The sequence below is a fragment of the Apium graveolens genome, chromosome 4 (assembly GCF_009905375.1).
Source record: "Apium graveolens cultivar Ventura chromosome 4, ASM990537v1, whole genome shotgun sequence".
In the NCBI taxonomy this organism is placed as follows: Eukaryota; Viridiplantae; Streptophyta; class Magnoliopsida; order Apiales; family Apiaceae; genus Apium; species Apium graveolens.
This window is the reverse complement of record NC_133650.1, coordinates 32,589,628-32,611,037: the sequence shown is the minus strand read 5'-3', so window position 1 is coordinate 32,611,037 and position 21,410 is coordinate 32,589,628. Positions and strand designations below refer to the sequence as shown.

At 35.3% G+C, this 21,410-nt stretch overlaps 1 non-coding gene across 1 annotated transcript; it reads left to right on the top strand.

Annotated features, from left to right (window-relative positions):
• The first annotated feature begins 1,143 nt into the window (after nucleotides 1-1,143).
• On the top strand, nucleotides 1,144-1,250 carry LOC141722117 (small nucleolar RNA R71). The gene has a single exon (XR_012575147.1). It is a non-coding gene; the product is annotated as a small nucleolar RNA R71 (small nucleolar RNA).
• The last annotated feature ends 20,160 nt before the right edge of the window (nucleotides 1,251-21,410 follow it).

The following is a 21,410-nucleotide window of genomic DNA, read 5'->3' as shown; positions in this document are numbered from 1 at the left end:
TTCCTCCGTGAGAGTGACAGTCTCTAAATCATCTAGCTTCACTTTCTGAGAGAGAATACCTTTCATAAACTTTGAGTAACTAGGCATCTGTTCAAGAGCCTCAGTCAAAGGTATGTTGATATGAAGTTTCTTGAACACCTCCAGAAACTTCTCAAATTGCTTATCCATCTTTTTCTTCTGTAGCCGCTTAGGAAAAGGCGTTCTTCTGTAGCCGCTTAGGAAAAGGCGGTGGAGGATAGATCTGTTTCTCCCCTGTATTACCCTCAGGAGGAGTGTGCTCAACAACAATCATCCTTGGTTCCACTTGTGCTTCCTGCTGCTCTACTTCTTCTTCATCCCCAGCTTCTTAATTCGAAACTTGAGTTTGTTCGGGATTCGCAGCCTTCCCAAACCTCAAAGTGATTGCCTTCACCTGCTCCATAGCTTCCCTCTTTCCTGGTACTTCAGTGTCACTAGGTAGTGTACCAGGTTGCTGATTTAGCAAGGCATTGGAAATTTGTCCAATTTGATTTTCCAAGGTCTTGATAGAAACAGCTTGGCTTTTGCAAATAAGCTTCAACTCCTCTAATTCAGATTTTTCATTAGCTTGTTGCAACTGAGTTGTTGTCTTGGTGCATATTGCAGTTGCTAAAAACCAGGGGGTTGTACTGCCTAGTTAGGTACTGCTGATAAGGCTGTTGAACCGCATTCTGAGGGTTTCTCCAACTGAAATTAGGATGATTGCGGTTGTTAGGATGATAGGTGGTTGGCACAGGTTGTTGCGATCGCTGAACGTTGCTCACGAACTGAGATGATTCACTAGAAATAACACACTAATCAGTCTCATTGGCACCAGCACAAAGCTCACAGACACTAGTAATTTGATTAATTCCATAATTAGCCAAAGCGTCCACCTTCATCGTCAAAGCCTTAAGTTGGACAGCTATAGCAGTTGCTGCATCCAACTCCAGAATTTCTGCTACTTTTCCTTGAGTTAGTCTATGGGAAGGATTCTGGTATTCATTAGCAGCCATCAGTTCAATCAATTCGTAAGCTTCATTGTAGCTCTTAACTCATAATGCTCCTCCTGATGCTGCATCGAGCATGGGTCTAGATGTAGCACCCAATCCATTATAGAAACAGTTTATAATCATCCAATCAGGCATGCCATGGTGTGGGCACTTCCTTAGCATCTCCTTATATTAATCCCAAGCCACACACAGAGATTCTCCAGTTTGCTGAGAAAAATGAGTAGGAGCATTCCTGATTGAAGCAGTCTTTGCCATAGGGAAGAATTTAGTGAGAAATATTTGAGCAAGATCTTCCCAAGTAGTGATAGACCCTGGTGGTAGAGAATGTAACCAGCACTTAGCTTTATCCCTCAGAGAGAATGGGAAGAGTCGCAACTTAATAGCATCTTCAGTCATACCATTGAACTTGAAAGTGTCGCAGATCTCGATAAAATCCTTGATGTGCATGTTGGGGTCTTCTGTAGGAGAACCCCCAAACTGAACTGAGTTCTGTATCATTTGAATCGTGCTTGACTTGATCTCAAAAGTGTTAGCCGAGATGGCTGGTCTGATGATGCTTGAATGAATATAATTGATCTTAGGCTGAGAATAGTCCATCAAAGCCTTAGGAATTTCTGCTTGATCTCCCATCACCACTAAATCTGGTTCCTTGACTTTCTTTTCTTCTTCTACCTCTTCTTCGTCCTCAACAAATTCCCGTCGAACCACTATAGCTTCTTCCTCGGCTTGATCCAGATTTCTCTTACGAGACCGAGAACGCGTATGCATACACGCTCGCTAGAGTACCTGAAATAAGACAAGGAAACAGATAAGTAACAATGTCCTAGTCAATGAACTTTAACGACCACTATTGATAAACACATAAATTAAAAATTAACACCAAAGTCCCCGGCAGCGGCGCCAAAAACTTGTTAGTCGCTAAACACGCGCTAAAATACACGCAAGTATACGCGTTCGCAAGTAGTATAAGATTTAGATCAAATTTGTTCCCACAGAGACTCTTTGGTTAATTTAAGAATATGACCTATACAACAATGGTATGGTTATTATCCAATGCTAAGACGATTAACAAATTGAGATGGTTTTAACTAAACTTAATATTGGTGAGACTGCGTAGTTGTATGATTAATTATGTGATAACTCAATACGATAACAACACTAGAACATGACAGGTTAATAATTCTACGTCTACACAAGAAATCAGGAAGAATGAAGACAAGGCAAATACAAAGAATCAGAAGATTAGAAGGAGGCCTGAAGTCTGTCTACAGGTCACTGAAAGAATTTCATTAATATGATCATGCCTCAGTGAAGTACAAAGGTTAAATACTTTCAGGGTTTCAGAAATATTGAAGATTCAGTATACAAGTGCTACCGGAAGATTTCAGTGTATTGGCATTGATTGAAGATAGACAATGTTCGAAGCATAGGAATATGAAGAATTGAAGACAGGGTATAGACAGAGGTTAATGAAGACGTTGTCTAAAGTACCATAAAGGATTCCAGTAAAAGTACAGTTGTTTATTGACAGTCAGTGTTCGAAGCAATAAAGTTGAGGAAAGCTTAACAATGTAATCAAGGCTATAATACGAAGACCTGAATCGGGGTTAGTCGTCTGTGAACCAGACCAGTTCTACTAGGCGTCAACAGCTCGTGAAAAGAATCTGGGTATTATTTATAGAAGAACTGTTAAGTTGAGGAACGTACTTGGATTGAACGTCTATCTGTTTAAGTACGAGAAGAGGTGCGCGGGGTATACAGCTAAATAGTTCAGGGGACTGGCGAAGCTCAAAGTTTAATTGGTAAATTAAATAAATTTATTTAGTGGACTTTAATATAATTTATTGAATAAACTTAAAATGATTTATCTTATAAACTTTAAATAAGTTTATTTTATAAATCTAAATTAGTTTATATATATATATGTTATATTTAAGTTTATTTTATAAATTAATTTAGTTACAATTTAAACTTAAAAAGAAAAACAAAAACAAAAAAGGAAAAAAAGGAAAAAGAAAAAGAAAAAAAAGAAATCAAAACAAAAATACGAAATCAAGGCACGTGCTTGATTGTGCAAATGAAACCACATGGAGTTTTTTTTGTTTAAGTACTTGTTTTAGTACATCCTGTCGCCACAGGCTAACCCCCTCCCCTTTGTCGCCAAAGAGAAGTTATGCAAAAACTTCTAAGACACAAATCAAGAGCTGAGTCATGTGGTTGCCACAGAACTGAAAAATAATCTAAGTACAGATACTAGTCCTCCTTCTGTACTCTTGGTCGCCACAAAAGTTCTTCTCTCCTCAGCCACACAATTTTATTGGATATAAAGACTACACATTTGTAGCAGAAGGATTAAGCCATTATTTTGGGGATTCATTTTGTTCTTCTTCTCTCCCAAGAGAGTAGTGAAATAGCAGTAAAGATTTACAGAGAAGCTTAATCTTTTTGTATATTCGTTTAACTTCTCACTGGAGAAACGTTATAATGCCCGATTTAATTCTTGTATATTCTTAAGGTCATTATAATCATTACCCGGTAATTAAATCCTTAGAAAAATAAAAGCTAGATCATTTTATATGATTTGATTTGTAAATCTTTGTCGAAGCTAGGAACTTTGTTGTTCTTAAATTGTAGTTGGTTAATTTATTTAGCGGAGTGTAGCAACACCCCCAAGAATTTATATGTGATTATATACTTTCCCGAATATCTTGTGTTCCTCGTTTTATATTCTCAAACACTATTCTCCTCAAGAACACGGAACCAATAACCGAGCACTAAATTTATATCCGCTAAACATTCGAAAGAATTTTTAATTTAGTGACTATCGTATTCAACCCCCCTCCACGATAATTCGGGACCTCACAATTGGTATCAGAGTTGACTGATTGATACACAAATCAGGATCCTTAAATAAATTTATTTTATTAATTTGAATTTACTTAAATTTATTTTATAAATTTTATTTAGCAAATTTGTTTTATAAATTTAATTTATATGAGTTTATTATTTAAACTTGAATAAGTTTATTTTATTAACTTAATTTAAATAAATTTATTTTATAAATTTGACTTAATTAATTTATCACTTAAATTTTAGTAAATAAAAATTATTAATTTAAATTAGTATTTCAGAATTTAAGGTGCCATTTGGTTGTTCCATTAGTTTACTTGGCAACAAACAGAGTAAAGAAACCAAGCAGCTATTTTTCCCCTCCTCGGAATTGTACCTGCCAGAAGCTGCCAATTACATGAATCAAATGAATAGATATTGGAAATGTACTGCACGCGGGAATAAATATAAAGGTATGTTGTCTGGTTGTGCCGGTCACGCGCAACACAACACGCGCGGTAATCAAAAGAGTACAGGCCACGCGTGGAAAACAGAAAGGAACAACTCACCTGTATTGCACGCGCCAATTGGAAGCAGTGCATCTCATTGTTGTTTTGTTTGTTCAATGCGGCAGTCGCAACTTAGGGGGTAAAACACAACTCTACAAGAGGTCTCCACAGAAAATACACAGAAAATACACATGCTGGAGGATAATAAATCAAGGTACACCTGTGGTCGCCAGAAAATTTACTCAAATTAGTAAAAAATACTCCTCCTCACCTGTAGTCGCCATTCGCCTGTTATACACTGTGGTCGCCATACAGTTCCTTATACAAGGGAATCACCGTGGTCACCATAGAGATAGCACTTAACAATTCTATAACCCCTTAATTGTTATTTCTGATTTACTTATTTTTCCATAAAATTTAAAATTCTTAAATTTAAATTTTTGTTAGATAATAATTTTACGTTTTATTTAATTTTTAAGAAAATTTGAAATTCTTGAAAATTAGATTTTACGTAAATATTTATTTTTGATTAATTTATTTTCTAAGAAAATTAAAAAAATTGAAAATTTAAATTTCTCATAAATATTAAATTAAGGGTACTCAAAGTATTGGTAAACTCGGGATTTCTCCGGGCTTTTAAAGTGGATTTTAATCTTTTGAAGAAAATGTAGACCATGTGCTATTCACACGGAAAATTCCCGAATATGGAAATTGTAGATAATGGTTTTCTTACTCCAATGAAACTGATTTCAAGACCTACAGACAAAAATTATGGAACTTCTTCAAAGGCCTACTCCATAGGATACCACTGGGTTTTCAGATGCAGGAATTGACTGAAAATTCTACAGGTACAACTTTTCTCGGAGATTTTAAGATAACTCTATGATTCCATATTATACAAGTCACAGTGGTTTGTACCAATGCTATATTTATCCAAGAATCAATGAGATCTTATAGGCAGGAATTGTGGAGGTCAGAGAGAATAGTGGGGACATACAAATATCTCAGTTATATGTGTTAAGGTTGGAACCTCGGGACTGAATGTAAGAGTTACTGATAGCTGGATCAGAATAAGCTCAGGTAGAAGTACTTGAGAGACTGGACGTCAGGACAGTGTTTCACATATCAGGGAAGTTTGGTCATATTGGATTCAGATGGAATATAGAAGCTATCTCCAAGGATCAGGCCTATCTATTCCGAAGCATATATTTTTACAGATTCAGTTCAAGAGGTGATTTCAAGACTGAGATTGGGACAAAAATAAGATTTGATAGCTACAGTTATGACAAGAGTAACTATCAGGGGTTTTGCTACAACAAAACAAGAAGCTTGACAAACAAGGATGAGTAGGAATTTAGTTGAAGAACTGTGACAAAGGTGGAATGTTTTCTCAGGGAAGCATCCAGTCAAAACTTATAGTGTACGAGAGAGAATTAGGATGGATTAGATGACGAGAATAATGGATATCTTGCTTTCATAGCAATCTCTGAAGATGGTCCAACTCACGTATCTCAAGTTTTAAATTCTTGAACCACTGCAATATACTGTTTTCAATATTCAATGCATGATAAGATCTTAGTGTTTAAATGTTTAACACTCGCACAAGCATGATAGCATCACACATAGATAATGCTGAACTAGTTCACTAGATTGTTTTTCTGGTAACTAGGATTGATGTTTAACTTGTTCATGTTACTTTAGATGATCTTAAATGTGTGTTTAAATATTTGTTGAACATGATTAATTGCCTTAGTAAGATATATGTTTTCCAGCATATAAGACCTTTGTTTATGCTTTTCTCCTGTATCCTATTACATTGTGATTTATTCATTTGATCTGAATTATATGTTAAGATGTATTAATTTATAATTGGTCTGAGATAGCTAGATGAAATTTATCAACATGATTGGACTAGATAGAATTAGTGATTTAATTGTTAATTCTATTTGTTCCAGATCATGCCTATATTGCTTAATTCTTATGTGTCATATTTCAGAATGAATGCAATGTATTCTTAATACAATACTTGCTTATTTCAATACCATGAATACATCTCCTAGAATTTGCATCAATTGTAGAAAGCATGTTTAGGATTACAATAAGGCAATGACTGCTAGTCCTCCTTATGTAAGGTTGGAACCATTTTTTCCTAGCCTAGAGATAAATTTGTCAAAGGTATTAAAATGGAGAAAATGGTCAGTCAAAGATAAGAATTAGCATGATAAGGTTGCAACTGTTGTTATCTCTATTTATAATAATATCTCTAATCCATCTGGACCCAAACTGATAAGTTGGGTACCAAGAACTGTTAATCCATTTGTGAGTGCAGGACATAACAGGTTAATTGATTCATATGTATTCTTGGTAATTCATACTCAAGGCATATGATCAAAGAAAGAGCCTCACAATCAAATTTGATTGACAAAAGCTATTCCGTCAATAATCTTTGGAGATGACATCAAAGGTTTTCATTACGGGACAAGCTATGCAGAAAAGGGATGTCATCATGGACTCAACAATTGCTATCACTGATAACAACTAATTATTGGAGTCATTGATAACATTTGAAGCATCTTTCTTGCTGGAGAATTAAGACACAAATCCTCTAATCAGATAGTTTTGCATCAAAGGATAAAATGTCAATTCAAGGAAGGATTAGTGTTTCATCTGAAGCAGGAAGGTTGAGAAGCTTGCTCTTCTTAGAGTAAGGAAAGGATATGCTCGTGGCTAGACTAGAATTTCAGGAAAGGTGAAGTCAATGGTTTCTACTATAAAGCTTCATCTGACAAAAGTTTAGCTGTGGCATTAGAAGCTCTCACCCTTGAACATCAACTCAAGGAACTCTTTTGTGAAAATGGGTTAGTGAGAGGACTGCCTCATCTGGAATTCAGAAGGATGAAGAATGTGAGGCATGTCAAAAAGGGAAGTCAAAGACAACATCACATCAAAGTAAAGATATACCTTAGTGATGGTGGTTGACTACTCTTATTAAACAAAGTTGTTGTTCATGCATTCTCAAGACAAGACATCACAGATGGCGATTGATCATATCAGAAGATCAAGCTGGAAGCAACTGTAAAAGAGATGATCTTGTAATCAAATAATGGGACTGAATTCAAGGAGCATTTCTGATTAATATCTGTAACATCAAGAATATTTTGAGACATATTCAGCATGGCGAGCTCCGTGTCATAATGGAGTGGTACAAAGGAAAAACTGGAACTTGATTAAAGCAACAAGGAAAATATACAGCTAATCAAGACCTTCTAAATACCAAAGGGTTGGAGCAGTCAATACAGTTTGGTACAAGCAAGATCAGGCTTTGATCAGGATGTATACATGAAGACCACAAATGAGTTAATGGCCTACAGAAGCAAACACTAGATAACCTGAAAGTGTTTGGAGAGAATGTTCTACAAAAGCAAACAATGAAATGTTTTCAGTTGTTTGAAGATCTTGGCATTTGCAACTAAGACTTGTGAAGATATTCTTCATGGCTACTCAGTGGAGTCTAGAACCTACAAGGCATTTATGGTTGATCAACAGAAGATGATTGAAAGTCTAAATGCATAGTTTAATAACTCAATGCTCCAAGCTGTTACAGGAGAAATTAATGGTATTGATGATTCATATCCAAGTAGTATAATGGCAGTGTATCTACACATCTCATTACTTCAATGAAGCCGGTCAGTAAGGATAAGGATTTTAAGGAAATCCCAGCAACAGCTTAGGGGGAGCAATAGAAGGATCAACTAGTCAGACACTACACCACATTGAAAATCAGAAGACCTTAAAGGGTTTGATGTCAATATTATTCCCAGAGTCTAGTTATTAAATGATCCAGATGGTGGAGTAATGATTAGAAGGGCTACTGAGTAAGAATGATTATTTATTTAGTTTTCTATCTGAAGAAGGAACTAAGAAATTTACAGAAGCTCTGATAGATCCGGATTGATTGGGTGATTGTAAAGCAAGATAAACTCAATCAGTCAGCAGGCAGATTGTAGGGAAGCTGGTATCCAAACCAAATGACAATATTGTAATTGGTACAAGGATAACCAGATGTCAAAACTGGATGACAATGACATTGTTACGAGGGACAAGGCCAAACTGGATGCTAGGTTATTATCTGGAAGCAGTATCTAACAGAAATCACCAGTGACGAGACTTGAGGATATTATGATATATCAGGGACCTGATGCACATTACACTTGGAATTGGACTCTAGTAGATGTGTACAAGTGTACTCCTAGTTGGTGAGTCAGAGGAAGTCAATGCACAACCGTTTTTATGGGCTTTGCAATTGCAGATCTGTTGGACTATGTATATATCTTTTTCACAACCTCAATTCGGGTTGGTATGAACTAGTATATTACTCAAGAAATCGTTAAGGACATGGTATGACACTCCAACTGAAGTTATAGTTAAATATAAACTAGTAGAGTCGTTATATTAATAATTCTCGTATCACTAGGCACAAACATATTATTTTATATGTGCAGTGACATAATGATAATGTTATATGTTGGTCTACTAACAAAGACTTGTGCAAGATTATTTGCTAAGTAATTGCAGAGTAGGTATGGAGAAGCATGTTAGAAATGTTGCAATTCTTTTTGGGATTACTTTAAGCAAGCCAAAAGAACAATTCTTTTAGGAGCACAAGTAAACTAAAAGAATGATGGCAATACAAGTAAGTTAAGGATCTTTTGAAGATGAAAAATTTGGAAGATTCTGAACATGTCAAGACTACTTACCAACATGAACCACTTAAGCTTGGTTAGTGCAACTCAGGTATAATAACAAGCTATAGAGGTATGACGAGCTCACTCTTTTACTTAAATGCTAGTAGACAACATGTAATGTTCTCAAGATGCCAAAATGCAAGGTTCCAAATGGATCCTAGAGAATCCAATCTTATAGCTATTAACAAGATTATTAGATATCTTAAGGGACTATCAACTCTTGGAGTAAAGTACCATAAAGATATTATGCTTAACATGTTTGGCTATATAGATACAGATTATGCAGGTTGTAAGAAAGACAGGAGAATCATATTTGAAGCTGTCAACCTAAGTGACAGGAGAAGCATCTCAGGATGCTTTCAACTTAATGGAAGAAGATTGATTTCCTGTTATGATGAGAAACAACTTATAATCCAACAACTCTGTAGAACACTCTATGACAAGGCACCTTCACGCCAGGTATCATTTATCTCGAGAGCATGTCTTTTAGTCAAAGAGTAACTTACAGAAACACCTATTAAATCACTTGTTAAAGTTAATTTTTCAAGACTGGTTTGTAAGTGTGGGATACCATTTATTGCATATTAGTTGGAAATTCCATATGTAAGGAATTTTTAGTATAAGTTCACAAGTATTTAATCTTCAATACTTAAAGGACTTGTGAATTTATCAGTAATCCGGTACCTCGTACTTAGTGCTACTATCTTGATTATCATGATTACAATATCATATACATTTGTGGTAGTCAAACATTATAGTATTAAGTTTGAATACTATTTTAATTGATTTAAATTATGACTGTAGACAATTCCATTCTATATCAGTCTCATAATTTAAATTATATTAAAATAATATACAGCATAGTTATTTGTATCTTGTACGAATAATTATGGCACTTTTAGTATTAGTGATATTATTTAGAATTTTTATTCTAAGTAATCATTGATTATTTATAAAATCACTAATGTTGAAAGTTGAAGTATTTTCTAAGTTATGTGTATAAAATTCTCAATATTTTATATGCTTAAAAAGTATTTTTGAAATTACTAATTATCCAGAGAGTGATTGCCATGTATATAAGTCATATATTCAATTGGTGATTATTCAAGGATAATTATAAAAATATTTAAGTGCTAGTATCTAACTCATAGATATTTAGTATTTATTTATTTAATATTTATTTTGGGTTGTTTGTATTATGGAATTTGAAGCAATTCAATAATTTTATTTTCTCCATAATTCAAACTAACTTAAAATAAATAAGAAGCATGATTGATTATAACCAAATCTGTCAATAATTGATATCTAGTATATTGATTGTAACTTATGTGTTATAAGTTAATTATGAGATTTTGGTTTTAGTGAATTTAGCAATGCTTATATCGCAAGAATTCACTGAAATCAGAATATGATTGTAGCATGATTAGTTGTGTGTAAATTCTTGACTTATATCAGTTAATGATATTTAGTTAAGAGTTTAACTATGAACTAATTGTGAAGTATTAGTATTTGTGGCATTACTTAGAACTCTTTTAAGTAATCAATGTCTATCTTCAGTCACTTATACTAATATAGAAAGTATGGAAATTTTTCTTAAGTACAATTATGGTTAAAATGTTTGATTGCTTTATTAGAAGTAACCATATGTTGTCAAGTTAGAATAATTTTTATATTTATTTGCAAATTCCTAAACACTTTAATAATAGATACAATACTCAATGGCTCAAAGTATATGAAACATAGAATATTTTTCTAAGATTACAAACAAGTGAATGTTGGTTAATGTTGCTTTGTTTATCGAACCAATATTGTTTGAGATATTACAGTTGTTAGGAGTTAACAATTGTACGATATATGAAATTGAATGCTGATGTCTTTTTGATAGATAATTGGTATTTAATTCATTGATATCTTATTTTAATATTTAAAATAGGATGTAACATAATTATTGGTATCTAAAGTACTTGACAAGTATCAGTCAATGATATATTATTAATATTTTGTTGTAGATAATTGTGAGATTTTAAGTTCTAGTGAATTTATATGAGTTGCTATATCTGAAAGATTCACTATAATTTGACATCAACAGCATAGTCATTCTTATTTAGATTATTTATCAATACACAATGTTGTTGATTATAATTTTATTAAGATAAATTATAGAGCTTTTGACATGAATGAGAATTTCTTAGACTTTACCCTAAGTGATCAATGCTTTTACAAAAACTCATTCATATTAAAAGACTAAATCTTTCTTTCTCTTCTTAATACTGCTAGGTCATCAGTCTATATCTTATCAAATCATTTATCTTTTTTAGGCATAAAAACAGACTTGTGCACTCGAACAGTTTTAGGAGAAAATCAAACTTCTTTTGACAGTGGTGATTGCTTATTTCATTACAATCTTTTGAAATCACTATTGTACATCATTTCTCTCAAAAGATTAAATGCATAATTTTCATTCATTATAGATCTTAAGTGCATTTTATCTCTATATTGTCATATGCTCTGTGATGCAGGTTTAGCCTCCAATGGCATTCTTTCATTTGATAGTCATGAGATAGAAAACCTACCACTTCTATCCCATACTGTAAAGACAAACACAGAAACAGAACCAACCAACAATCTCTTACCCCTAAAATGAAGTATGAATGAGCGTGAGGGAGATAGTGCCTTAGTGCACCACATAAGGAAGGTTCTGAAGTCAACCTAGCAGCTCTGTCTCCTACAAAGATGAGTAGTATTTAAACAGAGAGAACTGCTAGCCCCCATACATCTTCTCAAAAAGATGTAATGGCTGAAAAGGCACAAAAACAGTTACTAGATTCATCCTCTCAACAGGGTACGTCTATTGAAATTCGCTTGTCGGCGAGGGTATCCGATGTAGTGTCACCACCTCAAACATAAGCAATTCTGGATGTAGAAGGAAAGGTTACACACACAGAGGATGATCTGATGGAATTAAGAGTTTCGACCATTTTACGGTCAGATTCGATTGTTCAAGGTTCTTTAATGGACCAATTGCCTTTACAGGTGTTCGGAGAGGAAACTGATCCAATAGCCATATGTCAGTGGTCAGTGTCTACCTCCCCAAGCTTAAATCCCCTGGATGCATATGCGGATAGTGAATCTGACATAGGTGTAGATTGCCAACTTATTGACAATGATTCAGATTTACCTGATGAGTCACAAGGAAATGTCTTCACATACATTAGAAGAGAACTTTGATCTTTATGCTAAATTCTTTGGATCATTGTTTACCTTCCCAGAGTTCAAATATGGAACCCTAAAAGGGAAACTAGCAACTTGTAGATTATGACTCAGATTCATCTAACGAGTCTAACAAGGATGGGGATTTGCGAACTCCCATTGCACCACATGTGACCTCCTTAAGGATGGCTAAGGTGATTTTCCTTGCAGGTACAGCTGGATTTTGGAGCTATGGGAGGAGTGCTACACTTGTGAGAATGAGTTTAAACACGAGTGGGGAGAAGAGTGAAACACATGTGAGGTACACAAAACAGAATCACACACTCACAGTAAGGAAGAAAGAGAAACACCATATCCCATTCCCTATCCCTAAACATGGTTCTTGATACTTCGGGTCTCGAATTTGTTTATGATTGGAACCTAACTATTAGGGACCTAACATTTACATATTGGATTAAAATACTTCGAAACCTAACAAGTTGGGAGCTAACAATTGGTAACAATTGGTGATCTCACAGTTGGTAGGTATAAGGAGTGGGGAATATTGGTTAACAGGATGATCAATAGTGAAGCCATTTTGCAGAATTTCAAGGGACATGGTTGATCAGAATATGACTTGTTATTTCTTTTCCAACCAAGTGAAATATGAGAACTCCTTCAGACGATAGCATACATTCCTTCTCTAAGGGGGAGATAAAAGCTTAAGTAATAGTTTGGAGGATTCCTCAACTAAGGGGGAGAAATAGTACGAAGGAGGAAAAAGGTAAAGCACATGTACACTATATCACACCATTGTTGTTTGTAACTACGGATCCTATTGTACGGGAAAGGTGGTAAAACACAAGGTGATTTTCTAGTAATCAGAAGAAGTGGTTTGGTTCATTATTATTCTTCGTAAGGGGAGAAGCTATTTTCCAAAAGGAGAGTATCATTAGTTCTTATATGCGGATCCTATTATACGAGAGAGGTGGTAGACGAAGGTGATCTCCTTTAAGCAGTTGATTCTCATAGGGGGGGGGGAAGCAAGAGAGTTATGTGCTTCTCAACAGGAATGTGGTTGTACAAAAGAAGTTGTTGATGATTACTTCAAGACTGAGAAGTGTTATCTGGCAGAGATTTGAAGAACCAAGGAAATGAAGATGAAACTACTTGAAGATCAGTTCAGTGCTAGAGGAACAAGCATATTTCATTTCAGTTACCCAAGAAATTTTGAAATGCATTATTTGATCCAGAAAACCAGTAGCATTATTTACAAGTCCTGGTACATTACTTTTTCTAGTTGTTAGTTGAGTTATCCTCTCTATTTAATTTGTTTGTTAGGTTTAACAATCAAATAGGGGGATTGTTGGTGAGACTGCGTAGCTGTATGAACAGTTACATGATAACTCAACACGATAACAACACTAGAACATGACAGGTTAATAATACTACTTCTATACAAGAAATCCAGGAGGAATGAAGACAAGGCAAATACAAAGAATCAGAAGATTAGAAGAAGGCCTGAAGTCTGTCTACAGGTCACTGAAAGAAGTTCATTAATATAATCATGCCTTAGTGAAGAACAAAGGTTAAAGACTTTTAGGGTTTCAGAAATATTGAAGATTCTATATACAAGTTCTACCGGAAGATTTCAGTGTATTGGCATTGATTGAAGATAGATAATGTTCGAAGAATAGGAATCTCGAAGAATTGAAGACAGGGTATAGACAGAGGTTAATGAAGACGTTGTCTAAAGTACCATAAAGGATTCCAGTGAAAGTACAGTTATTTATTGACAGTCAGTCTTCGAAGCAATAAAGTTGAGGCAAGCTTAACAATGTAATCAAGGCTATAATACGAAGAGCTGAATCGGGGTTAGTCGTTTGTGAATAAGACCAGTTACACTAGGCGTCAACAGTAGTCTTCCTTGGTTCCACTTCGGCTTCCTTCTACACTTCTTCTTCATCAGCCTCCACTTCAGAAATCGGATTTTTAGCCACTTCAGGATTGCAACCTTACCAGACCTCAATGTGATTGCTTTAACATGCTCCTGAGCTTCCTTCTTGCCGGGAAATTCAGTGTCGCTCGGAAGCGTGCCAGGGTGATGATTTAGTAATGCATTCGTAATTTGCCCAATCTGATACTCCAAGGTCTTGATAGAGACAGCTTGTCTCTTGCACATGAGTCTCAACTCCTCCAATTCAGATTTTTCATTAGCTTGAGGTAACTGCTGAAGTTGAAGTTGTTGCTTCGGGGCATATTGCGATTGCTGAAAACCAGGAGGGTTATACTGCCTTGCTGTATATGGCTAATATAATTGCTGCACCGCATTCTGATTGTTGCTCCAGCTGAAGATAGGATGATTGCGGTTGTTCGGATGATAAGTGGCTGGAGCTTGTTGTTGTGATCTCTGAAAGTTGCTCACAAATTGAGCTGATTCACTAAAAATAGCACACTGCTCAGTTTCATGTGCCCCCGCACAAAGTTCACAAACACTAGTAATCTGATTAACTCCATAATTGACCAAAGAATCCACTTTCATCGTTAAAGCTTGAAGGTGAGGAACGTACTTGGATTGAACGTCTATCAGTTTAAGTACGAGAAGAGGTGCGCAGGGTATACAGCTAAACAGCTCAGGGGACTGGCGAAGCTCAAAGTTTAATTGGTAAATTACATAAATTTATTTAGTGGACTTTAATATAATTTATTTAATAAAATTAAAATGATTTATCTTATAAACTTTAAATAAGTATATTTTATAAATCTAAATTAGTTTATTTATATAAGTTATATTTAAGTTTATTTTATAAATTAATTTAGTTACAATTTAAACTTAAAAAGAAAAAGTAAAAAAAAAAGAGAAAAAGAAAATACAAAAAGAAAAAAAAAGAAAAACAAAAAGAAAAAACAAAAAGAAAAGAAAAAGAAAAAAAAGAAAAGAAAAAAGAAAAAAAAGAAATCAAAACAAAAATAATAAATCAAGGCACGTGCTTGATTGTGCAAAGGAAACAACAGAGAGTTTTTTTGTTTAAGTACTTGTTTTAGTACTTCCTGGTCGCCATAGGCTAACCCCCTCCCCCTTGTCGCCATAGAGAAGTCATGCAAATAATTCTACGGATACTACTCCTCCTTCTGTACTCTTGGTCGCCACAGAAGTGCTTCTCTCCTCAGCCACACAATTTAAGACTACACATTTGCAGCAGAAGGATTAAGCCATTATTTTGGGGATTCATTCTTTTCATCTTCTCTCCCAAGAGAGTAGTGAAATGGCAGCAAAGATTTACAGAGAAGCTCAAGCATTTTGTATATCCGTTTAACTTCTCACCGGAGTAACGTTATAATGCCCGATTTAATTCTTGTATATTCTTAGGGGCATTATAATCGTTACCCGGTAATTAAATCCTTAGACAAACAAAAGCTAGATCATTGTATCTGATTTGATTTGTAAATCTTTGTAGAAGCTAGGAACTTTGTTGTTCTTAGATTGTAGCCGGTTAATTTATTTACCGGAGTGTAACAACACCCCCGAGGTTTATATATGATTATATACTTCCCCAAATATCTTGTGTTCTGTAAGTCATATGTCATAGCCTATTTGTATATTCGAGGATTCAACTCAACTCAAATAAGAATGTAATAAGTAAATAGTGGATCGACCGTCAGAGAGATCTCGCAAAGTAATATCTGTCAAAGGATTCATAGACAAGGTTCATCTACAGACTTGAGGAGTTAATTCACTGGAAGAAGTTCAAGAAGTTGATCATGCCTCAGTGATATAAATCAAGATCGTGGATTTAATCAAGTGACAGAGATCTCGTCAGGGTATCAGTAAATTACAAGGATTTAATCTGAAGAAAATCAGAGTGTCAAAGTCAAGACATGAAGAAACGTCACGGAAGTTAGTCACTCATGAACCAGACAGTACATCGAGTGTCAACGTTGAAGTGGCGGAATTGATTCATAATTCTCAGTGATTTTCAGAAGATATTCAGAAGATTGGTTGCTGCTCAGGGTTAGTATTAATTCTCTATTAATTAATTAAGTCATATAATTTAATTAAGACAATAAATTATATCTGCAAAGATTAATTTATTTGATTAATTAAATTAACTGATTAATTAATTCTGAATTAATATTAAGCATTTTCAGAATTTAAATTAGTTTTAAAATCTGTTTAATTCAACAAGACAACTGATTGTACTAGTATGACAATCGGTATGACAATTGATTGTCATACCGAAAGTCATGCTAATTCAAAAGGATTGTCTTATCAGAATTATTATTAGGATTTAAATCTATTTAATTTCAGCAAGACAAACTGTTTGAACTAATGTGACAATCGGTATGACAATTGATTGTCCTACCGAAAGTCATTGTAGTTCATTTTAATTGTCTTGCTAGCTCAAATACATTGTCCTACCGAAAGTCATGCAAGCTTAAAGGGATTGTCATACCAGTTCATTTGCATTCGGTTGATTGACTTAAAAAGAAGCAGAGAAGCAGCAACTCACAATATCAATCATTTTATTCAAGAACAAGAGACAGCAGCCGCAGCAAAACATTTTATTTTCATCTGCTTATTTCAAAGATCATAATTTCTAGATTGTAATGTTAAATCTAATCCACTAGAAATCTTTATCTTGTTCTTGTGTAACAATCTAGCGGATCAAAATCCCTAGAACTTAATCTCAAATCGCGTTTAGCATTTGATTCTAATTATTGCAAAAATAGAAAAAGTTCATATCGAATTTATTCTAGATTTGTGATAATTGATTTGAGATTAATACCTTGTAATCGATACAGTTGTTGTAACACCTTTCAAGTTTAATAATATTTTTATTTAACTTGAATTTTGTTTCACATTTTTTATTCCGCATTTATTCGATTATTTGGTAACGTTTGTATTCAACCCCCCTTCTACAAACACATTGGGACCTAACAATTGGTATCAGAGCCTTCTGATTAACGAACAAATCAAGATCCTAGACTTTTGTGATTTTTCAACTCCTTGAATTTTTATTTATTCAAAAATTCATAATGACTTCACATAAAGTTGGAACCGTTAAAATTCCACAATTTGATAAAGAGAATTATATCATGTGGAAGAAGAAGATGCTATTATTTTTACAAGTTGCAAATCCCAAATATTCAAACTTGTTAAAGAAGGGTATAAAAACTCCGATGGTTATTGAACCAGAGGTAATAATAGATGGTGTGGTGACTACTGAAGCTAGAACCTATCCAAAAGAGCCTGAAGATTTTACTCCTGCTGAGAAGGAAGAAGCCTCCTTGGATGCCAGCCTTCAATTAATATTAATTGATTCCCTTGATCCCTTGATGAACAGACATGTGATGAACTGTAAAAATTCCAAACACATGTGGGAAATTATTGAGGTGATTAATGAAGGCACAGAGGAAGTTAGGGAGAACAAGTTGGAAATCCTAACCTCTGAATATGAACATTTCAAATCAAATCCAGGAGAAGGAATTACTGAAGTGTTTGAGAGGTACAATGCGTTGATCAACAACCTGAACATCAATGGAAAGTATTATTCAATCAGGGAGGTCAACAAAAAGTTCCTTTTAACACTGCCAGCTCATCTTGAACATAGAATCACTGCCATTAGAGAAGCTAGAGATCTGAGTGAGATTTCTTTGGACAGGCTCTATGGAGTGTTAAAAACCTATGAGTTGGAGCAGATTCAACAGAAGGAAGTCTACGGGAAGGATAGAATGGTCAGCACATCTACTGCACTTGTAGCTGAAGGTCAACAACAACAACAATCTCAACAGTTAGAAAGAATGGTACAGTTTTCCAAGGGTGAGGAAAATGAGTTAGTAGCAGAATATGATCCTCCTACTACAAATCAATCAAGTGATGATTTTTATTCCTTGGAAGAGCTGGAGCAATTGGAAGATGAATCAATGGCCCAAATTGTCAAGAGATTCTCCCATGTCAGATTCAGGAGGAATCCCAAGCTTAAGTACAAGTCCAACTACAACAAATTCCAGAAAGGTGGATCTTCATCCTCTAACACTAGCAGTGGTGGGTACAAAACAGGGATGGTTGATCGAAGCACCATTAGATGCTATAACTGCAATGAGTTGGGACACTTTGCCACAGAATGTAGGAAGCCAAAGCAAGTAAGAAAGAACTCTGAAAGGGCTTATCTGGCAAAGGGAAGAAGCTGGGATGATACTGACAGTGAAGATGAAGATGAAGGAAATCTTGCTCTTATGGCTATTGATGGAAAAGCTTCATCGTCAAGAATAGAGGTAAAACTTTCTGATGCTGAAATGGTTTATCATCTAAGAGGTAACTTAGATTGTGCACGTCGTGATAATGAACTGTTAAGTTTACAGATCACAGACCTTGAGAAAGAGGTCAATGAATTAAGACTTGTGCACATTAATCAAGACAAATTAAAAGAACAGGTATCTTTTCTAGAGAATAGAGTTGACTGTTATAGAAAACTCGAAACTATTCTCAAAGACAAGATCACCGGTCTTGAGACTAAGGTTAGAGCCTACTTCAATTCTTGTTCGAAGGCTAAAGAGTTCTACAGTAAGCAAGCTGTTAATCAAACATCTGGAATAGGATATGATTACAATGCTGCTATTGGAGAATTAGGCATAAACTCCCCTCCTCATGTATGTGCTAAAGGGAGGGAAGTACCACATGTGCTTAAGGGTGTTGATGAACCCCTCTATAAAGCATCAATTGCTGAACCATTTGATGCGACCTCTTCTGTTATTCAAGAAGAAATACGTGCTGAGGATCATGCTTATGAGAAGATTGTTTCCAAGTCAAGTGAGTCGAAAGTTCCAGTCAAAGTTGTGAAAGCAACTGAGACTAACTCAGACACACATGAGTTGGATAACAATAATGCCATGTCTACCATGCATAAATTGCCTGCTGTTAATCACTCTCATAAAGCATGTGGTGTTTCTAATTGTATGTCTTGTGCTTTTAATATGATGTATGCTTATTTCAATGGTAAGCATGTGTCTGATGATAAGACTACTCCTCGTCAGCATGTGAATAACAAGAAGCATGATAGGTCTAAGACTGCCAGTCCTTCTAAGGCTAGAAAGGAGACATTTGTGCCTAAGCTTAAACAGAAATTTGTTAAGGCTGTTTACAAGGTCAAATGTTCAGTCATTGAGAAAGTTGAGACAATTAAAATTAAAAATGTTGTTTTGCCTGACAAAGGACAGTTCTACAAGTATGCCGGGCCCAACCAAGTTTGTGTTCCGAAGAAGGGTTAATCCATTTGTGTTGCAGGGCATTAAAACAGGTGAAACCGGAAGTGTGGATTCTTGACAATGGATCATCAAGACATATGACCGGAGATAGAGCCCTGCTATCAAATGTGGATTGAGAAAGCTGGCCCCCTGATTACCTTTGGAGATAACAGCAAAGGTTTATCTGAGGGATATGGCTGTTTGCAAGCTGGGAATGTTATCATTGTAATTTTGTATATTGTGCTAGGTTATTATCAGGAAGCAGTATCTAACATATAGCACCAGTGACGAGACTTGAGAATATTACGACATATCAGGCACTTGCTGCACATTACACTTGGAATTGTACTCTAGTAAGATGTGTACAAGTGTACTCCTGGTTGGTGAGTTAAAAGAGGAAGTCAGTGCACCACAGTTCATGGACTTTGCAGCTGCAGATCTATTGGACTATGCAATCTCTTCTTCACAATCTCACTTCAGGTTGGTATGAACTAGTATACTGCTCAAGCAATCGTCAAGGACATGGTATGGCACTCTAACTGCAGTTACAATTTTATATGAATAAGTAGAGTCGTCATATTTATAACTCTCTTATCACTAAGCACAATCATATTGTTTTATATGTGCAGTGGTATATTGTTAATGCAACATAACAATTAGTATCTAAAGTACTTGACAAGTATCGGTCAATGATATGTTGTTAACATTATGTTGCAGATATTTATAAGCTTTTGACATGAATGAGAATTACTTAGACTTTACCCTAAGTGATCAATGTTTTATCAAAAACTCATTCATATTGAAAAACAAAATTAAACTTCTTTCTACATTAGTGATTTCTTATTTCATGTAAAATCTTTTGAAATCACTATTGTAAATCATTTTCTCTCTATTACCATATGTTCTATGATACAGGTTCAGTCTCCAATGACTTTCTTTCATTGACAGTCATGAGGTTGAAAACCCACAACGTCTATCCCAGACTGTAAAGACAAACACAAAAACAGAACCAACCAACACTCTTTTACCACTAAAAGTAGTATGAATGAGCGTGAGGGAGATAGTGCCTAGTGCACCACATAAGGAAGGTTCTGTAGTCAACCCAGTAGCTCTGTCTCCTACATAGATGAGTGGTATTTAAACCGAGACAACTGCTAGCCCCCATACATCTTCTCAAAAAGATGTAATGGCTGAAAAGGCACAAAAACAGTTACTAGATTCATTCTCTCAACAGGGTGCGTCTATTGAATTTTGCCTGTCGGCCAAGGTATCCGATGTAGTGTCACCACTTCAAACATAATCAATTCTTGATGCACAAGGAGAGGTTACACACACAAAGGATGAGTTGACGGAAACAAGAGTTTCGACCATTTTAAGGTCAGATTCGATTGTTCAAGGTTCGTTAGTGGACCAATTGCCTTTACAGGTGTTAGGAGAGGATACTGATCCAAAAGCCATATGTCAGTGGTCAGTGTCTACCTCCCCAGGCTTAAATCCCCTGGATGCATCTGCGGATAGTGGATCTGACATAGGTGCAGATCGGCAACTTGTTGACAATGATTCAGATATTACCTGATAAGTCACAAGGAAGTGTCTTCACAGACATTAGAAGGGAACTTTGATCTTTATGCTAAAATCGTTGGATCATTGTTTACCTTCCCAGAATTCAAATCTGGAACCCTAAAAGGGAAACTAGCAACTTGTAGATTATGACTCAGATTTATCTGACGAGTTTAACAAGGATGGGGATTTGTGAACTCCCATTGCACCACCTGTGACCTCCTTTAAGGATGGCTAAGGTGATTTTCCTTGCAGGTACAGCTGGATTATGGAGCTATGAGAGAAGAGTGATACACTTGTGAGAATGAGTGTAAACACGAGTG